At 39.1% G+C, this 22,060-nt stretch overlaps 1 protein-coding gene and 1 pseudogene across 3 annotated transcripts in view; both read left to right on the forward strand.

The window, feature by feature from the left end:
- The window catches only part of LOC135227957 (large ribosomal subunit protein eL33-like), a 38,411-nt pseudogene extending 16,354 nt beyond the window's left edge, over positions 1-22,057 (forward strand).
- ADK (adenosine kinase) overlaps positions 1-22,060 on the forward strand; it is a 569,500-nt gene that overhangs the window by 87,565 nt on the left and 459,875 nt on the right. The gene's annotated exons all lie outside the window — the stretch shown is intronic.

Consider the following 22,060-nt stretch of genomic DNA (forward strand, 5'->3'; position numbering starts at 1 on the left):
AGTTAGGATGATAATTATATATTGCTCTTTGGGTAAAAATGCATTGTTTGATGCTGTTATTCTCATGTTGAAACTCATGGTGGGAAGATTCTGAAACAGTCTTTTTTCAAATTATTAATTCCTGAAGACTGAAGAAATTCAGTAGTTTTAACTTGGGGAAAGAGAATCAGGATTTGCATAGTAGTCCTCTTCATTCAGAGGACCTCCTTCATGGGGACGGTTCATTTATTTTATTGATTTATTTGTAAAACTTCAAGGATAGAAGAACCAATGGGTGGAAGACACAGACTGAATCATTTTAGCTCAATAAAGAAAAATCTTTCTAGTAGTAAAGAAATACAAAAATAGAACCAGCTTGGTTTGGAGGTAATGAATCCCCTTTCTCAGGAAATGTTAAACACATAGATCAGATCACTGACTCTTGGTAGGAATGAGGACAAGGAATCAAGGAGATAAGGGTAATCAGGTTAGATAACCTTTGAGATTCTTTCTGGTATTATGTGCTTGAGTATATTTGTTGAAAAGAACTTGTTACTAAGGACGAGTTTATTTTAAAAAGGTGATTGGTTTAGCAGATGTATTCCACTTTTATATCAGCTGGTCAGTAAACCTGAAGATTCTATGGATCTGTGGTCTTTCCATGAGCAATGTAATCAATTCTTCCAGAAGAAGTGTGTGTTTTATTTTATTGCAAGCCATTTGAAGAGATGATGGATTAGCAGAAAGTTTTATTGTGCTTTAAGTGAAAGTTTACAAATCAAGTCAGTCTCTCACACAAAAACTTATATGCACCTTGCTACATGCTCCCAATTGCTCTCGCCCTAATGAGACAGCCCGCTCCCTCCCTCCACTCTCTCTTTTCCGTCCATTTCACCAGCTTCTAACCCCCACTACCCTCTCATCTCCCCTCCAGGGAGGAGATGCCAACATAGTCTCAAGTGTCCACCTGATCCAAGAAGCTCACTCCTCACCAGCATCCCTCTCCAACCCATTGTCCAGTCCCATCCATGTCTGAAGAGTTGGCTTTGGGAATGGTTCCTGTCCTGGGCCAGCAGAAGGCCTGGAGGCCATGACCACTGGGGTCCTTCCAGTCTCAGTCAGACCATTAAGTCTGGTCTTTTCATGAGAATTTGGGGTCTGCATCCCACTGCTCTCCTGCTCCCTCAGGGGTTCTCTGTTGCGTTCCCTGTCAGGGCAGTCATCGGTTGTAGCTGGGCACCATCTAGCTCTTCTAGTCTCGGGCTGATGTAATCTCTGGTTTATGTGGCCCTTTCTGTCTCTTGGGCTCATAATTACCTTGTGTCCTTGGTGTTCTTCATCCTCCTTTGATCCAGGTGGGTTGAGACCAATTGATGCACCTTAGATGGCCGCTTGCTAGTGTTTAAAACCCCAGACGCCTCTCTCCAAGGTGGGATGCAGACTGTTTTCTTAATAGATTTTATTATGCAAGTTGACTTAGATGTCCCCTGAAACCATGGCCCCCAAACCCCCGCCCCTGCTACGCTGGCCTACGAACCATTCAGTTTATTCCAGAAACTTCTTTGCTTTTGGTTTAGTCCAGTTGTGCTGACCTCGCCTATATTGTGTGTTGTCTTTTCCGTCACGTAAAGTAGTTTCTTATCTACTATCTAATTAGTGAATACCCCCCTCTCACTTTTCCTCCCTTCCCCCTCTCGTAACCATCAAAGAATATTTTCTTCTCTGTTTAAACTATTTCTTGAGTTCTTATAATAGTGGTCTTATACAATATTTGTCCTTCTGCAACTGACTAATTTCACTCAGCATAATGCCTTCCAGATTCCTCCCTGTTATGAAATGTTTCACAGATTCATCACTGTTCTTTATCGATGCGTAGTATTCTGTTTTGTGAATATACCATAATTTATCCATTTATCCAATGATGGGCACCTTGGTTGCTTCCATCTTTTTGCTGTTGTAAACAGTGTTGCTGTGGACATGGGTGTGCATATATCTGTTTGTGTAAAGGCTCTTATATCTCTAGGATATATTCCAAGGAGTGGGATTGCTGGATCGTATGGTAGTTCTATTTCTAGCTTTTTAAGGAAGCGCCAAATCGATTTCCAAAGTGGTTGTACCATTTTACATTCCCACCAGCAGTGTGTAAGTGTTCCAGTCTCTCCACAGCCTCTCCAACATTTTTTTTGTTTGTTTTTTGGATTAATGCTGGCCTTGTTGGAGTGAGATGGAATCTCATTGTAGTTTTGATTTGCATTTCTCTAACGGCTAATGATCGTATTTCCTCATGTATCTGCTAGCTACCTGAATGTTGTCTTTAGTGAAGTGTCTGTTCATATCCCTTGCCCTTTTTTTAATTGGATAATTTGTCTTTTTGCAGTTGCGTTTTTGCAGTATCATGTAGATTTTAGAGATCAGGCGCTGATCAGAAATGTCATAGCTAAAAACTTTTTCCCAGTCTGTAGGTAATCTTTTTACTGGATGAGCATAGGTGTTTGATTTTTAGGAGCTCCCAGTTATCGAGTTTCTCTTCTGCATTGTTAGTAATGTTTTGTATACTGTTTATGCCACGTATTAGGGCTCCTAATGTTGTCCCTGTTTTTTCTTCCATGATCTTTATTGTTTTAGATTTTATATTTAGGCCTTTGATCCATTTTGAGCTTGTTTTTGTGCATGGAGTGAGGTATGGGTCTTGTTTTATTTTTTTGCAGATGGGTATCCAGTTATGCCAGCACCATTTGTTAAAAAGACTGTCTTTTCCCCATTTAACTGTTTTGGGGCATTTGTCAAATATTGACTGTTCATATGTGGATGGATTTATTATGTCTGGATTCTCAGTTCTGTTCCATCGGTCTATGTATCTGTTGTTGTACCAGTACTAGGCTGTTTTAACTACTGTGATGGTATAATGGGTTCTAAAATCAGGTAGATTAAGGCCTCCCACTTTGTTCTTCTTTTTTAGTAATGCTTTACTAATCTGGGGCCTCTTGCCCTTTGATATGAAGTTGGTGATTTTTTTCTCCATCTCATTAAAGAATGTCGTTAGTATTTGGATCGGAATTGCATTAAATGTATAGATCGCTTTTGGTAGAACGGACATTTTTATAATGTTAAGTGTTCCTATCCATGAGCAAGGTATGTTTTTCTGCTTACGTAGGTCTCTTTTGGTTTCTTGTGAAAGTGTATTGTAGTTTTCTTTGTGTAAGTCTTTTACATGTCTGGTAAGATTTATTCCTAAGTATTTTATCTTCTTGGGGGTACTGTAAATGCCATTGATTTGGTGATTTCCTCTTCGATGTTCTTTTTGTTGGTGTAGAGGAATCCAGCTGATTTTTGTATGTTTATCTTGTATCCCGATACTCTGCTGAACTCTTCTATTAGTTTCGGTAGTTTTCTTGAGGATTCCTTAGGGTTTTCTGTGTATATAAGATCATGTCATCTGCAAACAGAGATACTTTTACTTCTTCCTTGCCAATCTGGATGCCCTTTATTTCTTTGTCTAGCCTAATTGCTCTAGCTAGGACCTCCAGCTCAGTGTTGAATAAGAGTTGTGATAAAGGGCATCCTTGTCTGGTTCCCGTTCTCAAGGGGAATGCTTTCAGGCTCTCTCCATTTCGGATGATGTTGGCTCTTGGCTTTGTATAAATGCCCTTTATTATGTTGAGGAATTTTCCTTCTATTCCTATTTTGCTGAGAGTTTTTATCATGAATGGGTGTTGAACTTTGTCAAATGCCTTTTCTGCATCAATTGATAAAATCACGTGATTATTGTCATTTGTTTTATTTATGTGGCTGATTACATTAATTGTTTTTCTAATGTTGAACCATCCCTGCATACCTGGTATGAATCCCACTTGGTCATGGTGAATTAATTTTTTGAATTCTGTTGGCTAGAATTTTGTTGAGGATTTTTGCATCTAAGCTCATGAGGGATATAGGTCTGTAATTTTCTTTGTTTGTGGTGTCTTTACCTGGTTTTGGTATCAGGGATATGCTAGCTTCGTAGAATGAGTTTGGGAGTATTCTGTCGTTTTCTATAGCAGCAGAAATTTGCAAGAGGAAGAGATGTGAAACTTTAGAATGGATGATGAAAAACCAAACCTGTTGCCCTTGAGTTGATTCCAAGTCAGAGCAACACCCTGTGACAGAGTGGAACTGTCTCATAAGGTTTCCAAGGAGCAGATAGTAGATTTGAACTCCCAGCCTTTGGTTAGCAGCTAGGCTCTTAACCATTGTGCCACCAGGGCTCCAATGAATAGAAAGAAGGTGCTAAACACTAAAATTAAATGAGTTATAGCAAAAGGCTTGGCTTTGTTTTCATGTGAGAGTGGGTGTTTATGTGTTTTTGTGTTTATGAGTGTACCTTTCTCTATGTGTCATTATTTCCAAAAAGAATGTGAGATGTCTTATTTTACACACACACATAGGTAAACAGATACACGCACACAGACAGACAGGTATGCGGTTTTATTTGTTCATCAGACGTTTGTTGAAAGCCTGTCATATGAGTTACAAACTTAAATCACTACAGGATTCAAGTATGAAACGAATGAGTAAAATGAGCAGAGTTAAAGTAGTTTATTGGTTAATAGATTATAACCTCTTTTGGAAATAAAATCTGCACTGTGTAGGATCTTGCCCTTAAGATATATAGTATAAATGAGTTTACCGTATGTAATATTTTTTCTTTTTCGTTAATATTTAAATAGAAATTCAGCCAGAATTGAATAAAAGGGCTTCCTGGGTAACCTATCATTAAACAGATTAAGAGATCATCCTAGTCTTTAAATGTGTTAACAATTTCTTTTACTTATTAGTTTTTGTATTTATTGATTCATTTATTTAACAAGTATTTATTTATAATCTACTGTGTGTACTATGGAAACCCTGATGGCACAGTGGTTAAGTGCAACGGCTGCAAACCAAAGGGCCAGCAGTTCGAATCCACCAGGTGCTACTTGGAAACTCTATGGGGCAGTTCTACTCTGTCCTATAGGGTCGCTGTGAGTCGGAATTGACTCAACGGCACTGGGTTTGTTTCTTTTGATTTGGATGTGTACTGTGTTTAAGGCCCTACTTCAGACACTGAATACAGCGTGCCAGAAAGAAATCTTCCCTTACTCATAGAATCTGTAGTTTGGTGGAGAAGCCAGACTTGAACGTTAAATTTCTTATTCAATAAGTATTTTTAGTAAAATGTAAAGTAAAACAGCTTAGGACTTGGAGTTTTATGACTTGAGTTCTTATCGATCACTAACTAGTTATTAAATCCAGTTTACAGTTATTATTGAATGTTTATTACATGTATTAGAAATGCTGAGATGAGTGAGGTATAATCTTGTCCTGAAAAACTAACAGCCTATCTGGGATTATAGAGAGTCAATAGCAAGCCATCATGTAGTGTGATAACTGCTATGATAATCATATAAGAGCAATAAATTCCTCTAGATTTGAGGGATGCAGGAAGCCATCTCCAAGAGGTGATATTGGAGCTGAGTCTTGAACAATGAATAGAGATGAATAATAGGAAACGGGGATTAGCATGAACAAAGGAGGAGTTACTCGTATGCATCAAATAGAGGGATCTACGTGAACAACAGAAGCATTGAGCAGGCAAGGGAAATTTGGAGAAAAATGAGTTATTGTCTGTTTTGGTTCAAACACTTTCCACCATCTTGGAGCCTGTGGAGGTCTGCTAGAACAGAACTTCTAAACCAGCAAATATACCTGGAAGGCTGTGGTCTGAGGCCATTTTTGGTGGTTTTAAATGGGATCTCTGGAACCATAGGGAGCACACAGCTCTTCTTAAAATTGAAGATGTTTCTGTCCAAGATGAAAACTGAATTCTGTTTAGGCAAGAGATATGCTTGTATACAAAGCAAAGAACAAAACAGTGATTCCTGGTGGTAAACCTAACGAAACCAGAGTAACCTGGAGTACCTGGGGAAACGAAACTCACACCCATGGCAGCAGTGGCATCAGTTGTGCCAAATTCCAAAGCAGCCTTCCTGCTAAGGCCATTGGATACAGAATCCATGTGATGCTGCAGCCCTCAAGGATTTAAACTTATTGGAAAGTAAACAAATAAAATTGTGGATTTGTTTTGTAAAACAAAAAACACTGGTTATGTCATGAAGGAGAAGTGAGAGAAGCTACATATTTAGGTTGGGGCACTTTGTGAAAGGTCTTATGTACTAGGCTAAAGTTGTTGGGTTTTTATATGTGAGGTATTTGGGAGCTGTGGAAGGTTTTGAAGTAGGTGAACATGCTTAATCTGCATTTTCCAAAGATAATTGATATAATATAGGATGAAGTGGAGAGAAGTTGAGGCTGGGGGCACATATGCTAGTTTGAAAATTCATCATAGTAGTGTGGGAATGAGATTGAGGGTCTCTTATAGGTAAGTAGTTAGTGATTTTAGAACATGGGAGAAGGATTCAAAATGTAATTAATTTAGAGGTAGACTTGACAGGATTGAGTGATTGATTTGGGCGGGGGGGGGGAGGGGAGGGCGCTTCCAGGAAGATTTTGAGGTTTCTTCTCTGATACCTGCATAGATAGGTGGTGACACTATTAACTTCAAAAGGAAAAAGCAGCCTGGTTTGGGGGGAAGTAATGAATTTAGCTTTGTTAATGCTTAGTTTGGAGGAACAAACAAACCTCAGGAGATGTAGAAGCATTTAAATTATAAGTGGTGGAAATGCCTATTAAAGAGAAAGGAGGAGAATTAGGAGAGAGAGAGCTGTGAGACATGCCATTAAATCTCTCCAGTCTTCATTTTCTTATTTATAAAATAGAATGGAATCAATCATTTTTCTGGTTCAGAAATAACCAATGTTTTAGTTATTAGGAATTCTAAGTTAGTGGTACCTAAATTACAATAGTTATAGTTTATGTTTGTTATAGACTAATAATATTAAAATTTATTGAGTGTTTCCTATGAAGCTTAGCTAAAATAAAATGCTAAACATTTTGCTTTCATGATCCCATTTAATTCTCGTAGCAGCATGAGTTAAATATTATTACTATCTGGATTTTCAGAAGAGAGAAGATATCTTGGCCAAGATTGTACAGCAGATAAGTGGACAGATGGGTAGTCAAACCCAGGTCAGTCTGATTTTAAAACCAGGCTTTTAACCTCTATGCTATGTGCTGTCTGGTAGAATATGAGAGCTGTAATGGATCTAAAAACATCAGCTAGTTCTGCCATATAATCAAACATGTCATAGTTAAAATCTAATTAATGTCCAGATTGGCTATCCAATTTACTTAATACAAGCTTTCCCAATAACCATCCGTTCCTGCTGTTGCCGTTGTGACAGATCCTTCATTTTTTTGTGGGCTCACCCCTCTACCATGTGACTGGAGTAATCCTGATTAGTCTAGGCCAATCGAGGTTGTCCCATTTTCCTTGCTAGTAATTGGTTAAGACATGGGCATGTGACTCACTTTTGGCAAGTGAGACATGCCAGAAGGTTTGACGAGGGGTAGCTGAGAAATGTTTCTTTTCTATTTCTGTCTGTCTGGGGTGCTTGGAATTGTGGTAGCAGTCTTATAACTATATGGGGCTGGTTGAGGACAAAACAGACCAGATTGTGGAGAGAAAAGATGAAGAGAACCTGGATCCTTAATGATACTGAGGAATGGAAGCATATTGGTTGATGAGAATTCACCTCCAAAACCAGTCATAAAACTGAGGAAAACTGTAAGGTGATACTCAGTTGAATTAAATATCTTTAAATAAGCACTGGGATTATGATAAAGCAGTTTTAATTAGAAATAACCCGAGAACAGAAAGCGATTAAAAAAAAAAATCTGGAAAGAATTAAAACAAGAGGCGATTAGACTCAGAAAAGAAATAAAAGAGGAATGGAAAAAGGGAATGAAAAATATGGGATGGGGAAGAAGGCAAAAATGAATACTTTAATGATAGAATGGAATTAGAAATATCAATGTAGACATAATTTCTAAAATGTTTATATGGGTGTATATGTGAGTGTAAAGCATGTGCATATATACATATGTATGTATGTATGTATGTATGTATGTATACATGTGTGTATATTATACATATATCCCTAGCTTTGTCCGTTCAAAGGACCTGGAAACAAAGACACCCAGGAACAATGAGTTCAACCAGCACCTAGATCTTTGTTTCTAATACTGTTCCTAACTAATAGAAACCAAAGTTCTTTGAGGAAAATTACTAGTTTCAGATCTGCAGCAGAAAAGGTACCAGATGAGCCTGGAATAGCTTGTATACCAGAAAGTAAGGAAGTGCTAAAAAAAAAAAAAAAAAAGAGAGAGAGAAAAAAAATGGGGGTGTGTTACAAGCACACAAGCCAACTTGAAGGGGTCCCACTCACCAGATCTGGGAGGATTTGAGCAACAGCTTTGAATTCTAAACGACTGGGGAAAAAAATGCAAGTTTATGAGTACGTGTTGATAACAAGCAGATAAGTAAATGGGGGAGAAGGGAATGGCCTTCCTTATAGTACCGTGCCATATCTTAGTTGGTAAATGTGGAAAGAGTGCTGAAGCTGGAAAATCACCTTTTTACAAACATCATAACGAGCCTTGGTTTAGGCAAGAATCTTTGAAGGGTGTTAAATCGGGGCGGGGATAGGGAATCTTGTGAGGAGTAAACTATTTCCATGATTTTAACAGTGTCTTGCCAAAGATAATCTTCCCATACTACCTTTCCCTCTAAGGAGCCCCAGTAGTGCAAAGGTTAAGTGCTTGGCTGCTAACTGAAAGGTTGACAGTCTGAACCGACCCAGGTGCTCTGCAGGAGAAAGACCTGGCGATCTGCTCTCGTAAAGATTATGGCCAAGAAAACCCTGTGGTGGGGCAGTTCTGCTCTGTCACATAGAGTTGCTCTGAGTCAGAATTGACTCAGTGGCACCTACCAACAACAACCTTTTCTTCCGTAAATAACAAGGAAAATGTGATAACCACAGAGTGGGGAACGCAGACAAACAGCTTGATTGGGTTATCAAAGTTAACCTCACCAGCGAGGGGCAGGTGAGCATTGCGTGCCCGCAGCTGCGACACCAGAATAGGGTCCGCCATCACTTACGTAGTATTCCAGCTACTAATGTATAACTCGGATCTAGTTATGAGGAAACATTAGATAAACCCCCAATGAGGAATATTTTACTTTTAACAATAAGACTGTGTTTGTTGAAACGCTCAGTGTTATAAAAGACAAAGCCTGTTTCAGATAAATTAGGCTAAAGAGACATGACAACCAACTGCAATAAATTCTACTAGCCTGGCCCCCCCTGTATTGGAGAGAAAAAAATGTTCTAAAAGATGTTTTGGGGTCAGTTGACCAAACTGAAATACAGACAATAGATTAAAGTATGTTATCAATGTTACATTTACTGAAATTGATAACTGTATTGTAGGTTCTAATTTTTAGGGACTACAAACTGAAGTATTTAGGGGTAAAAACCCAAGATGTATGCAACTTACTCTCATGGCTCAGGTAAAAAATCATGCGGGTATGTTAAAAATAGTTGAATCTTGGTAAGGGGTATACAGATATTCTTTTTCTATACTTTTATTCTTTAAATGTGAAATTATATCAAAACAAAAAGATAAAGCACATAAGTGAATACACAGCTTAAATCTTTGTCTCAAATTGAAGTAATTTATTCCGGGATACTTTTATGAAGATAAAGCTATAGAAAGGTTTTTCTTCTTTTAGAACATATAAAAAACATCTTTGCATTGGATTCAAATTTTTTCTATCCCTTCACCCTCCTCTTGTTTTCTCTCCACTCCTTCCCTCTTCTCCCTTTCCCTTTTGGGTAAGTACCATTAAAAAAAAATCCAAAAAACCATTGCAGTCAAGTCGATTCTGTTTCATAGAGACCCTATAGGACAGAGTAGAACTCCCCTATACGGTTTCCAAGGCTGTAATCCTTACAGAAGCAGACTGCCACATCTTTCTCCCAAGGAGCAGCTGGTGGGCTCCAACTACTGACCTCTCAGTTAGCAGCCGAGCACTTAACTACTGTGCCACCAGGGCTCCTTTTTGGATACGTACCAGGACTTTAAAACTAAATGTTAGAAATAACATTATGGATTTTGGAGCAATGCCTATTTAAAGTAGGATTCATTGGTATTTACATATTGACCACTTTGCCTTGTTTATTCAGTTTTTTTAGATATTTATTATTGATCTCACTTTTAGTTGCAATGATATCCCTTATGAAGAAGGCTCTGGGGTTTGAATTGTTTTTTCTTTTAAACCAGATTTATTGAGTTATAATTTACAGACAATGTAAATTAGTGTAAAGTGTATTGAGCTTTTTTTTTTTTTAAATTGTGGTGGACATATACACAATAAAACATACACTTCAACAATTTTTACGTGGACAGTTCAGTTACATTGATTACATTCCTCAAGTTGTGCAAGCATGCTTGGTTTCTGTTTCCAGATTGTCTCACCACCAAGAGCGCCATGCAGTGTACCTTAAGCAGAACCTCCCTCTTTCCCTTCGTCCCAACTCTGGTAACCATAAATAACCTTTGGCTTCAGTATATTTGCTTATTTCATATAAGTGAGATCATATAATATTTGTCCTTTTGTGATTGACCTGTTTCACTGAGCATGTTTTTTAGTTTCTTCTATGTTACGGCACGCATCAGGACTTCATTCCTCTTTATGACTGAGTTGAATTGAGTTTTAATTCATTTTGATTTTTTATTTATTCTCTAAAACTTTTTACCTACCTTAACTTGGTACGTTTTTAAGGATGGGAGGAGAAAAAAAAATAGATTAAAAAAAATGTACCTTTCCATCTTACTATTTACTCTTTAATCTATTCTAATAATTTACAATTCCTCAAAAGTAGTATTAACGGAAACAGAACAAGTACAGTAGTTAGAAGGAATTCTTTCCTTGCAATTGAAAAGTTGTACTCTACTGAAAGGTATAGGTGGGGCTTTGTGTTTCTTTAAGGCACCCAGCAAAGGTCACTAAATGGAGTTTGGTTAATTTGCATTTTGCATGTTGTGTGTATTTGTAAATAACATGGCTAAAAGGTAAGAAATTGAGAAGAGATTAACTATATATCTAAATATTAAAAAGCTAGGTAGTATAAACTTACCTACTTTCATATAACCAGATGGGTTAATGATTTATTTGTGTCTTTGTGAATAGTAGCTTTGTTCCTATCTTTGTCTCAGTTTTCCCAAGGTGAGTGGGTGGATGTGTGTCCTTCCCTTTTTCTAAGTTTTGCTTTGCTTTTTACATTGTAGCAGCATGTTGTTATTTTCCAACCTTAAATTTCCATCGTGATGATGTTGAAGTCATTGAAAATTTCATTTGTTAAACTTGTACTAGAAAGATAGTTATTGCAAATTTCATATATCAAATTGAATTGGCCCACTATTTACACTGATTTAAAGTGCCAGAAAAATTTGTCTAAATATTCAGATTTGACCAGAAGAAGTAGTTGATTTACTTAGAGACCAACCAAAACAAGAGAGTCCTGAGAATACAAAGCAGAAACAGGAAGAAGAAATACGGTTATTAACAGTATTTGCATATAATTAATTTGTGTGTGTATGTGTATGTGGGAAACCCTGGTGGCATAGTGATTAAATGCTACGGCTGTGAACCAAAGGGTCGGCAGTTCAAATCCACCAGGCGCTCCTTGGAAACTCTGGGGGTAGTTCTACTCTGTCCTATAGGGTTGCTATGAGTCAGAATTGACTTGATGGCACTGGGTTTTGGGTTTTATGTGTATGTGAGGGAAGGGACAGGAGAGAAATTTACAGGCACTCCCGGGTTATGAACGAGATCCCTTCCTAACTGTGTCTTTAAATCAAATTTGTAGGTAAGTTGAAACAAGTACACAAGGTTCTTATTTAGCCTTACTTTAGTGCAAGATTCATAGTAACCCCAAAGGACAGAGTAGAACGGCCCCTTTGGGTTTCCAGGGAGTGCCTGGTGGATTCAGACTGCTGACCTTTTGGTTAGCAGCTGTAGCTCTTAACCACTACGCCACCAGGGTTTTGAGTCAGAATCAACTCGACAGCAATGAGTTTGGTTTTTTTTTTGGTGCAAGAAGGAGCCCTGGTGGCGCAGTGTTGAGTTCAACTGATAACCAAAATGCCTGCCGTTCAAATCCACCAGTCACTCCTTGAAAACCCTATGGGACAGTATTGCTTTGTCCTATAGGGTTGCTATGAATTGAAATCAACTTGAGGGCAATGGGTTTGGGTTTTTGGGGAGATTTTAGTGCAAGAAAAGGCTCAAAGGCTTTTCAGTGATTTAAAAGCGACCTTGGCCTGCTGGAAGGCCTCCTCTTCCTTTGTCCCCCAGTCCCACACTGCTCCTTTCTTCACTAACCTATATAGTGGCTGTCAGGTTTGGGCTGAATGGGGTATGAAGGGATACGAGTATCCTAGAAGCCGGACAAATACCTGTAGTTGCTTCACAGTTTCGGGGGGGCGATGGGGAGATTGGCTTGGACCTTACCTATCACCATTTTGACCAGATAATACACAAGTACTTTACCAACAAGCCAGGGCCCGGCATTTTTCCCTCATTCACCGCCCATCCCTATGACTGGAGGTACGTGACTACCTCACCAGCCGCAGTCTGCAAAGAAGCAGACGAGTCAGAGGTCAGCATGACATCATCAGTATAGTGGAATATGGCCACCTTGGCAGGAGGAGTCTACTGCTTGAGGTCAGTGGCAACCATGCCATGGCATGGTGGGGCTATGCAGGTACGCTTGTGGGAGCACAGTGAAGATCCACTGTCTCACCTCCCAACCGAAGGCAAAATGGTCCTGGCTGTCTGGGTGTAGATGAATGCTAAAGAAAGCGTTAGTCAAGTCGAGCACAAGATGATAAGTGCCCAACACCTCCCCTATTTTTCCATGGCACTTGAGGTGAGGGTTGCCCAGGTACAGCGACCCAGGCCGTCTGTCCCAGTCTTGAGGCAGTGATCTCTGTAGGAACCCAGATCTTTTGTCAGGAGCAATCATATACCAAAGAAATACATTTTGTAGAATAGACAGTTTGATCAAACATATGGCACAAATAAGAAATGCCCTTGCAGGGAACTGTTGCGTTGAGACCCCAGACTGCTTGCCTGAGAGGCATGGTCCGGGCTGGGGCTGTCTTGTCCCTTCCCATCAGCCATTTAAATCTGTCCATTGAAGTGCTCAATTGCCCCTATGGCTTGGGGTGATAAAGAATGTGAAGAGTTCGTTCAAGATCGGGTGGAAGCCTCTGTATAGGATAAAAGGACCTGCTATGATTTACTTGCTGAGAACGCCCTGGCCTGTTGGCTCAGGAATCTGTCCCTGCACAGGTTTTAGCCTTGGCCGGGGTCTTGTAGACAGGTCACCTTTCCTGTACTGTCCGGCGTTTTCTGATGACAGTGGCAGTCCATGCGTGTAGGCCCGGTCTAGAATGGTGTGTGAATCTCCATGGACCGTCCTCTCTTAAATCCAGGAGGTGGTCAGTTGCATATCCCTTTGCTCTGGAGCAGAGAGTACCTCAGCCTCTGCAGTCAGCTGATAAGACTGGTCTGCTGTTGGTTGTTTTCCAGTCTCAGCATAGGGGCTTTTCTTTTTTTTAATCGAACTTTAGATGAGGGTTTACAGAACTAGTTTCTCATCAAACAGTTAGTATACACATTGTTGTATGACATTAGTTAACAACCGCACAACATGTCAACACTGTCCCTTCTCAACCCTGGTTTCCCTATTACCAGCTTTCCTGTTCTCTCCTACTTTCCAGTCCCTGCCCCAGGGCTGGCGTGCCCAACATAGGGGCTTTTCTGATGACTGTCCACACAGGTGGAAACCCTGGTGGCGTAGTGGTTAAGTGCTACGGCTGCTAACCAAAAGGTCAGCAGTTTGAATCTACCAGGCACTCCTTGGAAACTCTATGGGGCAGTTCTACTCTGTCCTATAAGGTCACTATGAGTTGGAATTGACTCGATGGTGGTGGGTATCCACACAAGTAACAAAAGCGTATAAGGAGCAGAGGTGATTTTTTTTTTTTTGTCTGGGTAACTCATCTCCATCGGGGCTTGCTTTATATGTCAGCCCGAGGGTTGTCAGTGGCCAGATTGAATGGCCAGGCTCTTCGCTATAGCCCACGTCACAGTTTCATGTGCCCCTCTAAAAATGGCCCTAACTGCAGCAATGCCCATCAGGACTTGGAGGCAAAAGTCTACAAAATGTGCATTACTACATCAACATTATCAGTATATACAGTAAAGATTTGTAGGGGCCCCAAAGGGACTTACCCACAGTCAGGCTTGGGGCAGTGTCTCAATGTTAGTGACCTCAGACCCCAAAGTTTACCTCATGGAACTTTAATAGTATTATAAGGCCTTTGGTCCTCCCTGGTGACAGAAGGACCTAGGCTTAATCCTCAGTCTTAACTATTTCTGAAAGAAGATCTAGAAAAAGTTGGCAGAGCCCTCTGTCATTTATGGAGCCACACCTCCACCATACTAAGTGCAAACATGGGTGTTCAGCCCAGTTGCCTGGTAACCTGGAGGAAGGCCCCCCTATTTCAGTTTTCCCCTTACTGCTGCACCTGCAGCTGTGTTGCTGCTCAGTTATCTTGGCAGGGGCAGCTATCAGAGAATTCTAGAGAGGGCCTCTGAGGTCTCTTCAAGGTCGCTCAACACAAGCTATCTTGAAGGGCTTTTTAGTCCTTTTTTTTCTGTGCTGTTTTAACTCTTGCCTTGCACTGGGTGTTACTGGGTGTTCGCAGTGTCAAGCACCTGCTTAGCCCTTCCAGCTATCTCCAGTCCCATTGTGGAGGGCTTTGAGCAATGGCTAGGGGACTGTTCTCTTAGCGCCTGCATCTTCCATCTTTACAAACCTGCAGGCCAGTGTTTCTAGTTGCTCATCCTGTTGGTGGACGCGGCTGCTCAGAATATCAGTCATGCCGTCACACGACTGTCACACATACCTTTCTAACTGTAACTTCCTGAAAAGCTCTTATGTGAGCTTCAGCAGCTGGCTGGGCTTTGCTGGGCAACCTGAAATTTCCCCCACAGAAAAGCATACGGCCCAGACCTCCCCAATCCCTGGCCAACTCCGGGATTTCCCTCTCGGACGACTCGTGCTCCTGCAAACGGGACACTGATGTTTAAGTGGAGGGGAAACGTTCTGCATGCAAACCCTTCTCCAATTGCAGCTCTGTTTCCAGCTGACTAACTCGGGCCGTAGCGGCTAGCTCCGTGTCGGATCCCCCTCTCAAGGCTGCCAGTAGGAGCCACCCCACACTAGCCACCACGGCGCATCAGTCTGGCTTTTGCTTTGGGGCCTCCAACTGATGCAGCACATCCTCAGTGATCGTAGGCGTTTTCTGGGTGTCCCTATACTCATGCTTTGGGCTTCGGCTATCCAAGATAGCGCAATTACCCCCCACCTCCATGGAGGATGAGGACCATCCTGAGATTCCTCCTGTCTTGGTCCCTTTCTCTGCCATGTCTGGTGCTCATGGAAGTTTCCTTGGTCTCCTGGCTGGCTCAACAATTGTTGAGTAACAACCCAGCGGCATCTGTACCCAAGGTCGGCTGCCTCTCCAAGAGACCACAAGAAAGACTCCAGAACCAGCTATCAGAACATATGGTTTGTTAGGGGAACTTATGTACGGGACAGTCCAGCATGGTGGCTGGGCAAGGTAGCGTTCCACTACTGCCTAGCAGCATACACAAACTTTATACCGTTCCAGCTGGGGCTAAGCCTTATTCTTTTTCCTTCCAAGTTCTTGGGAAACCAGCATTCCCAGGGACTTCACGTTGAGGCCCAGATGTTTTTCTTCTCCTTGCTAAGGTGTTCCTTAGCCTTGGCCATTGACCCAGTCATGCCGTTACTGCCTTGAGTCCATCCTGAGTTCATCCCTAGCATGCTTTGGGCAAGAGCAAAGCTGCCTCTGTTAGGAGGAGATGCATATAGCTGAACAGCATGACCCTACAGGATCCAAGTTCTGTTCTCTCCTCCTAGTGCTGGCGTCCATTTTCAGGGTCACCTCGTGATTTCTGTTAACTTCAAGACAGCTGATGTCTTATGCTAGGTCCTGTCCTTACAGTACTCTATTAAAAAAAACAACCGCCCCTGACCTCATGGAGTTTATATCAAGTGGGAAAAGCAGATGGTAAAACTAAAGGTATAGCACTCATCGGGTAGTGGTATCAAATAGGGGAAAGTGGGGGCAGCTGAGGAGCTGACTTCTGAGTGGGGCACAAGGGGAGCAAAAGCCGTGATGACTCTTAGGACATAATTGGAGAAGTGTGAGTGAATTTAATTTAACCAAACAATAGTAAAACAATCATATAGCATGATAAAGGAAACGATAAAGGAACCTCTATAAGACAGAGTCAGTTTAGAAAAGGGAATGATTAACTTTGGTCAGGATCAGTGATTTAAGATCAATAGGACAGTGGTTCAAACGACTTTGAAACCTTTATCTGGTTTACTCCCTGAGCCTCCTTTTGTTCAGGCCTTAGTTTTACGCTTAGCCTCAGGTGCCCCATTTGCAGTTTCTTGGTTGTCCCCTGATGTCTGTGCTTATATTGTTCCCCTCTGCCAGGTCAATTCCCTGCCTTTCCCAGAAGGCTAATTTCTTTTTGTCCTTGAAGATTCAGGATTTTTTTTTAGCAGTTACCCAAGAGCACTCTCCCTAGTCTCCTGCCCTCCATCCTGCACTCCTGCATATTAGTACTTTTTGCATTGTATTGTAGTTGTTTATTTTTATGTCTGTCTTTTCTTATAAAGTTTATGTTCTAAGAGGACAGAAACTGTGTTTTTTTAATTCTTTGAGTTTTACTAAAAACAAACATTTACATGAAAATAAATTTTAAAATTTCATTCTCTTTCTCTAAGTGTGTATACATTACACACGGTGGGCTAATATAAATTTTAAGTATTTGAAAGTAGAATTGTCCTGAAAAACCTGGGCTGTCCGATCATTTTTTTCCACGTAACCATAAGAATATAATTTTATGAAATCGATTTTAAACATGTTTGTACTGAACATGTACATGACAGCTTTGTCATACAGGCAGCCCAAGGGTTACTAATGTCCTACTTAGGACAACTCGGACTTGCCGTTTAATAGTGTGTAAGGTTGCCCTCACTTTGAATCAACGCCTACTTGCGACAGATTCTTCACAGTCACCTTGACTTGCTCCACGTGCAGCTTTTACAGCACTGACAAGGCGCTGAGCCTTTGTTCACACTAACAGCTAAAGAAGAACCATATACACCTCTTCCGACTTACCTACATGTTTGACTTAAAGACACAGTTAGGAACAGATCTCCGACATAACCTGGGTCTGCCTGTATATTTGAAAAACAGTAGTGTAACCAAACTATTACCACTTTTTCTCTCTGGAGCATGCAATGGCAGGAAAGCCTCATTCTGTTTATTATTTTTTATAGTAATAAAATTATTTTTAAAAATTTAATCCTTTTTGTTCCAAATACAAACGTCTATGTTTGTTGGAAAGGATCAAAATGATTAAAAAATATATAGAATGCAAAATTCCTTTACAGTTCTTTGCACGTGAGCTAACCACTGCCAGTAATTTGGTATAAATTTTTCTAATAACTCCCTTCAAATGTGTTTGATATAAACAAAAGAATATGTCTACTGTTGTGAAGCATACCAGTGAAAGTTACCCCCATGAACTCATCACCCAACTTAAAAAAATAAAATGTTATCAATAGCTTTGAGACTTCCTCTGTGCTCCTCCTGAATCCCAGCCCCCCAGCTCTCTCGCATAAGTAACCACTCTCCTGAGTAGTTTTTTTTATCCCTTTTATAGTTTTAACATAAACAAATGTGTATTCCTAAACAGTACGTTCTTCCATTTTGCTTGATTTTGAACATCATCATGTTCATATATGTTTTGGAAGTTTCCAAGATTCATCCTCGTTGATGAACGTAGCTGTACTTAATTGATTTTTATTATTGGGATAATAATATTCCATTGCACGAACATACCTCACTTTATTTTCCTGTTCTCCTGTTGATGGACATTTGTGTTGTTCCCAGTTTTGCAGTTAAAAACAATACCACTGTGAACATTCTTGTATGTACCTCCTGTTGTACATATCAAAATATTGTCAACTGCAACTCATAGTAAAATGTACATTTTACATTGCAGCAGGTGTGCGCACGCACACCCATAAAACCGTAATAAAGATTTTGTGAAACAATACCGTCTTTGTCATCTAGTGCTGCTATAACAGAAATACCACAAATGGATGGTTTTGAAAAGGGAAATTTATTTCTTCACAGTAAAGTAAGCTAAAAGTCCAAATTCAGGTTGTCACCTCTAGGGGAAGGTTTTCTCTCTCTTTGTTGGCCTTCTCATCAGTCTTCCTTAGGACTAGGAGCTTCTCCACACAGCGCTCTGCTCCCAGCACTGTTTGCTTGGTGGTATGAGGTCGCCAACTCTCTGCTTGCTTCCCTTTCCTTTTATCTCTTATAAGATAAAAGGTGGTGCAGGCCCCACCCCAGGGAAGCTCCCTTCACACTGGATCAGTGATATGACCTTAGTAAGGGTGTTACAATCGCACTCTAATCCTCTTTAACGTAAAATTACAATCACGAAATAGAGGACAACCACACAATACTGGGAATCACAGCCCAGCCAAATTGATACACACATTTTTGGGGGGACATAATTTAGTCCATGATAAATACCTACTCTTATTAAATGTAATAAAACAAAAGTATAACAAAGTTAATAGCAAATGTGCTTTACTAAAGTTTAAGTACATCATAGAAAAATATTCTGAAAATAAGCAAGACAAAAATGAACTTTTGGAAATATTTATAAAATTTTGGGAATATTTTATTGTGGCCATTCTTGCCTATTCATAAATTTACAAGAACAATGCTGTGTGTTTATCTGGTACACTGTAGAGCCATTACTTTTGTTTGTTTTTAATTAAGTCAAGGTTGAAATTCTTCATATAAATAGGTTGCTGTGAATGGTGATTTACTCTTTTTATTTAGCAAAAGAAATTCTCTTTATAGTGTCAATTGAAAATAATTCATTCTGTTTGGGCATCAAACTTAATGCAATGATTGATTAAAGCTTTAAAAAATAAATGAATCCTTTATCCATATGTTCTTATTTAATGTTTCAAATTTCTTTCTGGAAACTAGCAATGAAATGTTTTATGCCCCGAGAAGCAAGAAGTTACATGTCTCTCATTTATTTCAAAATTGTCTTCATTAATAATTTTTTCTTTCAGTAAGCTATATAATGTTGGGAATATATAGAGACTAAGGTGTTTACTTTTAATTCTTATTTGCCAGAATGGTAATGGCTTTTGTAATCGTTGCATGTTTCTGACGTATTAAAATTAAAAAAAAAAATCATTATTTGTTCTCTTTAGTTTTACAATTATTTCTTTAGGGGTGTTGAAAACAATCAATTAAATATGCCTGTTTCATCACACAGTTTGTCAACAATAGTTGCCAGATCAGATTTTCATTCACCCGGAAAAAAAAAAAAGCATATCTCATCCTGGATTTATACCATCCCCTCTACTTAGTATTTTCTTTCTCGACAACCAGTGTAATTCAGTGTTGTACTTGAAATGGTTATGGTTAGTTCCAATTTCTGAACAAAATATTTCAGAAAGTCAGCTATTCAACGAGCTTCCTTTCATTAAATTCATAATTTTTATTGTATTTTACCTATGAGATGTGGTGGAATTTATTTGCTAAAGCTTTATTATGTAAAACAGTGATTCCAAACAATTTTCTTAGTAGCATCCTAAGTTTTAAGAGAAGTCCTTGGGTGATACAAATAGTTCACATGCTTGGCTGCTAACCGAAAGCTTGGAGGTTTGAGTCTGCCTTGAAAGAAAGGCCTGGTGATCTAGTTCTGAGAAATCAACCATTGAATACCCTATGGAGCACAGTTCTACTATGACACGTGGGGTCATGGGGTCACCATGAATCAGTATTGACTTGATGGTAACTGTTTTTTTTTTTAAGAATAATTCAGTTTTTGTTTTCCAGTTATATTTGCTGCTGTATTATAATTCCTGTCAATTTTTAAAGTTTAGTTTATATCAATCAACAGTGTCTTATTCTATAAATATATTTAAACTTGTTATATGGAAGGTTAAAATTTATGCAATACAGAAATGTTACATTAAATGATCTTTCCACATTATCTGATATAAATTGAAATAGTTGTGCAACTGTTAATATTAGAGCTATCAGATTGGGTCATGAAATATTCCAGACTAAAATTTAGAAATAAGCACTGTTTGTTGATATTCTGCAATAGTACAGATAGATCATTTCCAAGAGATAGAGCTTTTAATTTATCAGCTCTTTGATTATTAAAAAAATACGTTCTCTACCTGCACATGCTAAAAGTGAAAAAATGTTCAGTGACTGTGAATCTTTTTTTGTTGCCAAGTAAGTGTTAGGCAATTAAATGATGATAACAAGACTAAGAATTGTGCTGATGACTTTGTCTTTTTCTTTCTCTGAAAATATTTCAGGAGTGTTGGGCATGCTGTGTTTCCAAGTGCCTTTACTTGGGAAGATTTTAATCTTTCATTTAAAAAATATCACTGCAAATAATACTTGAGGTTTATTATGTTTACTAGTTTTCGCATGTTTGTTGGAAGGTTTACACTTTTTTCCTTTTAGAGTAATGATCAAGTGAAGTTGGAGTTTTTTGTTAGTCAGTACTTTTCTCAGTATGTTCAATATTTATCCTTTCAGCCCCGGCGACTGAACGTTGATGATGCCTCTTTATATTTCCTCATTTTTTCTTTTAAAAGCAAAACCATCCATTTGAACATATTTCCGTGTTGAAGTAAAATGTTTCATGTGAAATATTGTTATGAACTTGAAAATGTTGAATAGGCAGCCCTCAGATTATGAATGAGTTCCATCCCTAAGTCTGTCTTTAATTCAAATTTGTATGTAAGTTGGAACAGTTATATATGGTTTCTATCTATCATCAGTTAGTCAAATGTTTGTTTTAGTATATGGTATCTATACTGTACCTTTCCATGTATAAAAGAAATTAAAGAGTAATTTCCAGATACACTAAAACATCTTTAACATAATAATACAAATAATGTTTGGATGCACATCGCAAAGTAGCACCCATTTTTTATTATGAACCATTGTATGCACCTCGAGTTTTTAATATAGGCTTTACAGGGGTTGGTTTGCCCATAAGTTGGATGTTCGTAACCCAGGGACTGCCTGTACTCTATAATACACTTTAAAAAAAAAAAAAAAAGCTTGCAATGAAAGCATAGTTGACACTTTTATGGTCAGTATATAAAAATTTTTTCAAACTTTTTCATAACAACAGTGAGTTAATATAAAATTATACTGTATAATATTAACTCTTATTGTGGTGATTGTCAGTGTGAACATCAGATATAAAAAAAAATCAGATGACACGTTGTTAGCTGCTGTCGAGTTGGTTCTGACTCACAGCGACCCTACGTACAACAGAACGAAACAACCCCCAGTCCTGTGCCATCCTCACAGTGCTTGCTGTGTTTGAGCCCATTGTTACAGCCATTGTGTCAGTCCATCTTGTTGAGGGTCTTCCTCTTTTTCACTGACCCTCTACTTTACAAGCGTGATATCCTTATCTAGAGACCGGTCCCTCCTGATAACATGTCCAAAGTACGTGAGACGAAGCCTTGCCATCCTTGCTTCTGAGGAGCATTCTGGCTATACTTACTTCTTCCAAGACAGATTTGTTCATTATTCTGGCAGGTGATATTTTCAAGTTCGCAGTTTTGAAAGGATGCTTAATATTACCTTGGTTATATTTTTAGCAGATTTGGCAAGACCTGATTGTTTTGATAGGATAGTGATTGAATTAAAAAAATAATTGGAAATGAAATTTGTCTTCAGTGATCTTCATGAACATTACTTAATTTAACTTCATAACCCGGTAATGAAAAAAAGAATTTTTTTTTTTTTGAAATTTCAAAGACTAAAAATTTTTTCAAAGCTTAACGATCTCAGATGGCTGGGCTAATAAGTTATGAGCAGAAATGAAATGTATTTTTCTGGT

Source organism: Loxodonta africana, chromosome 16 (assembly GCF_030014295.1).
Source record: "Loxodonta africana isolate mLoxAfr1 chromosome 16, mLoxAfr1.hap2, whole genome shotgun sequence".
Taxonomy (NCBI): Eukaryota; Metazoa; Chordata; class Mammalia; order Proboscidea; family Elephantidae; genus Loxodonta; species Loxodonta africana.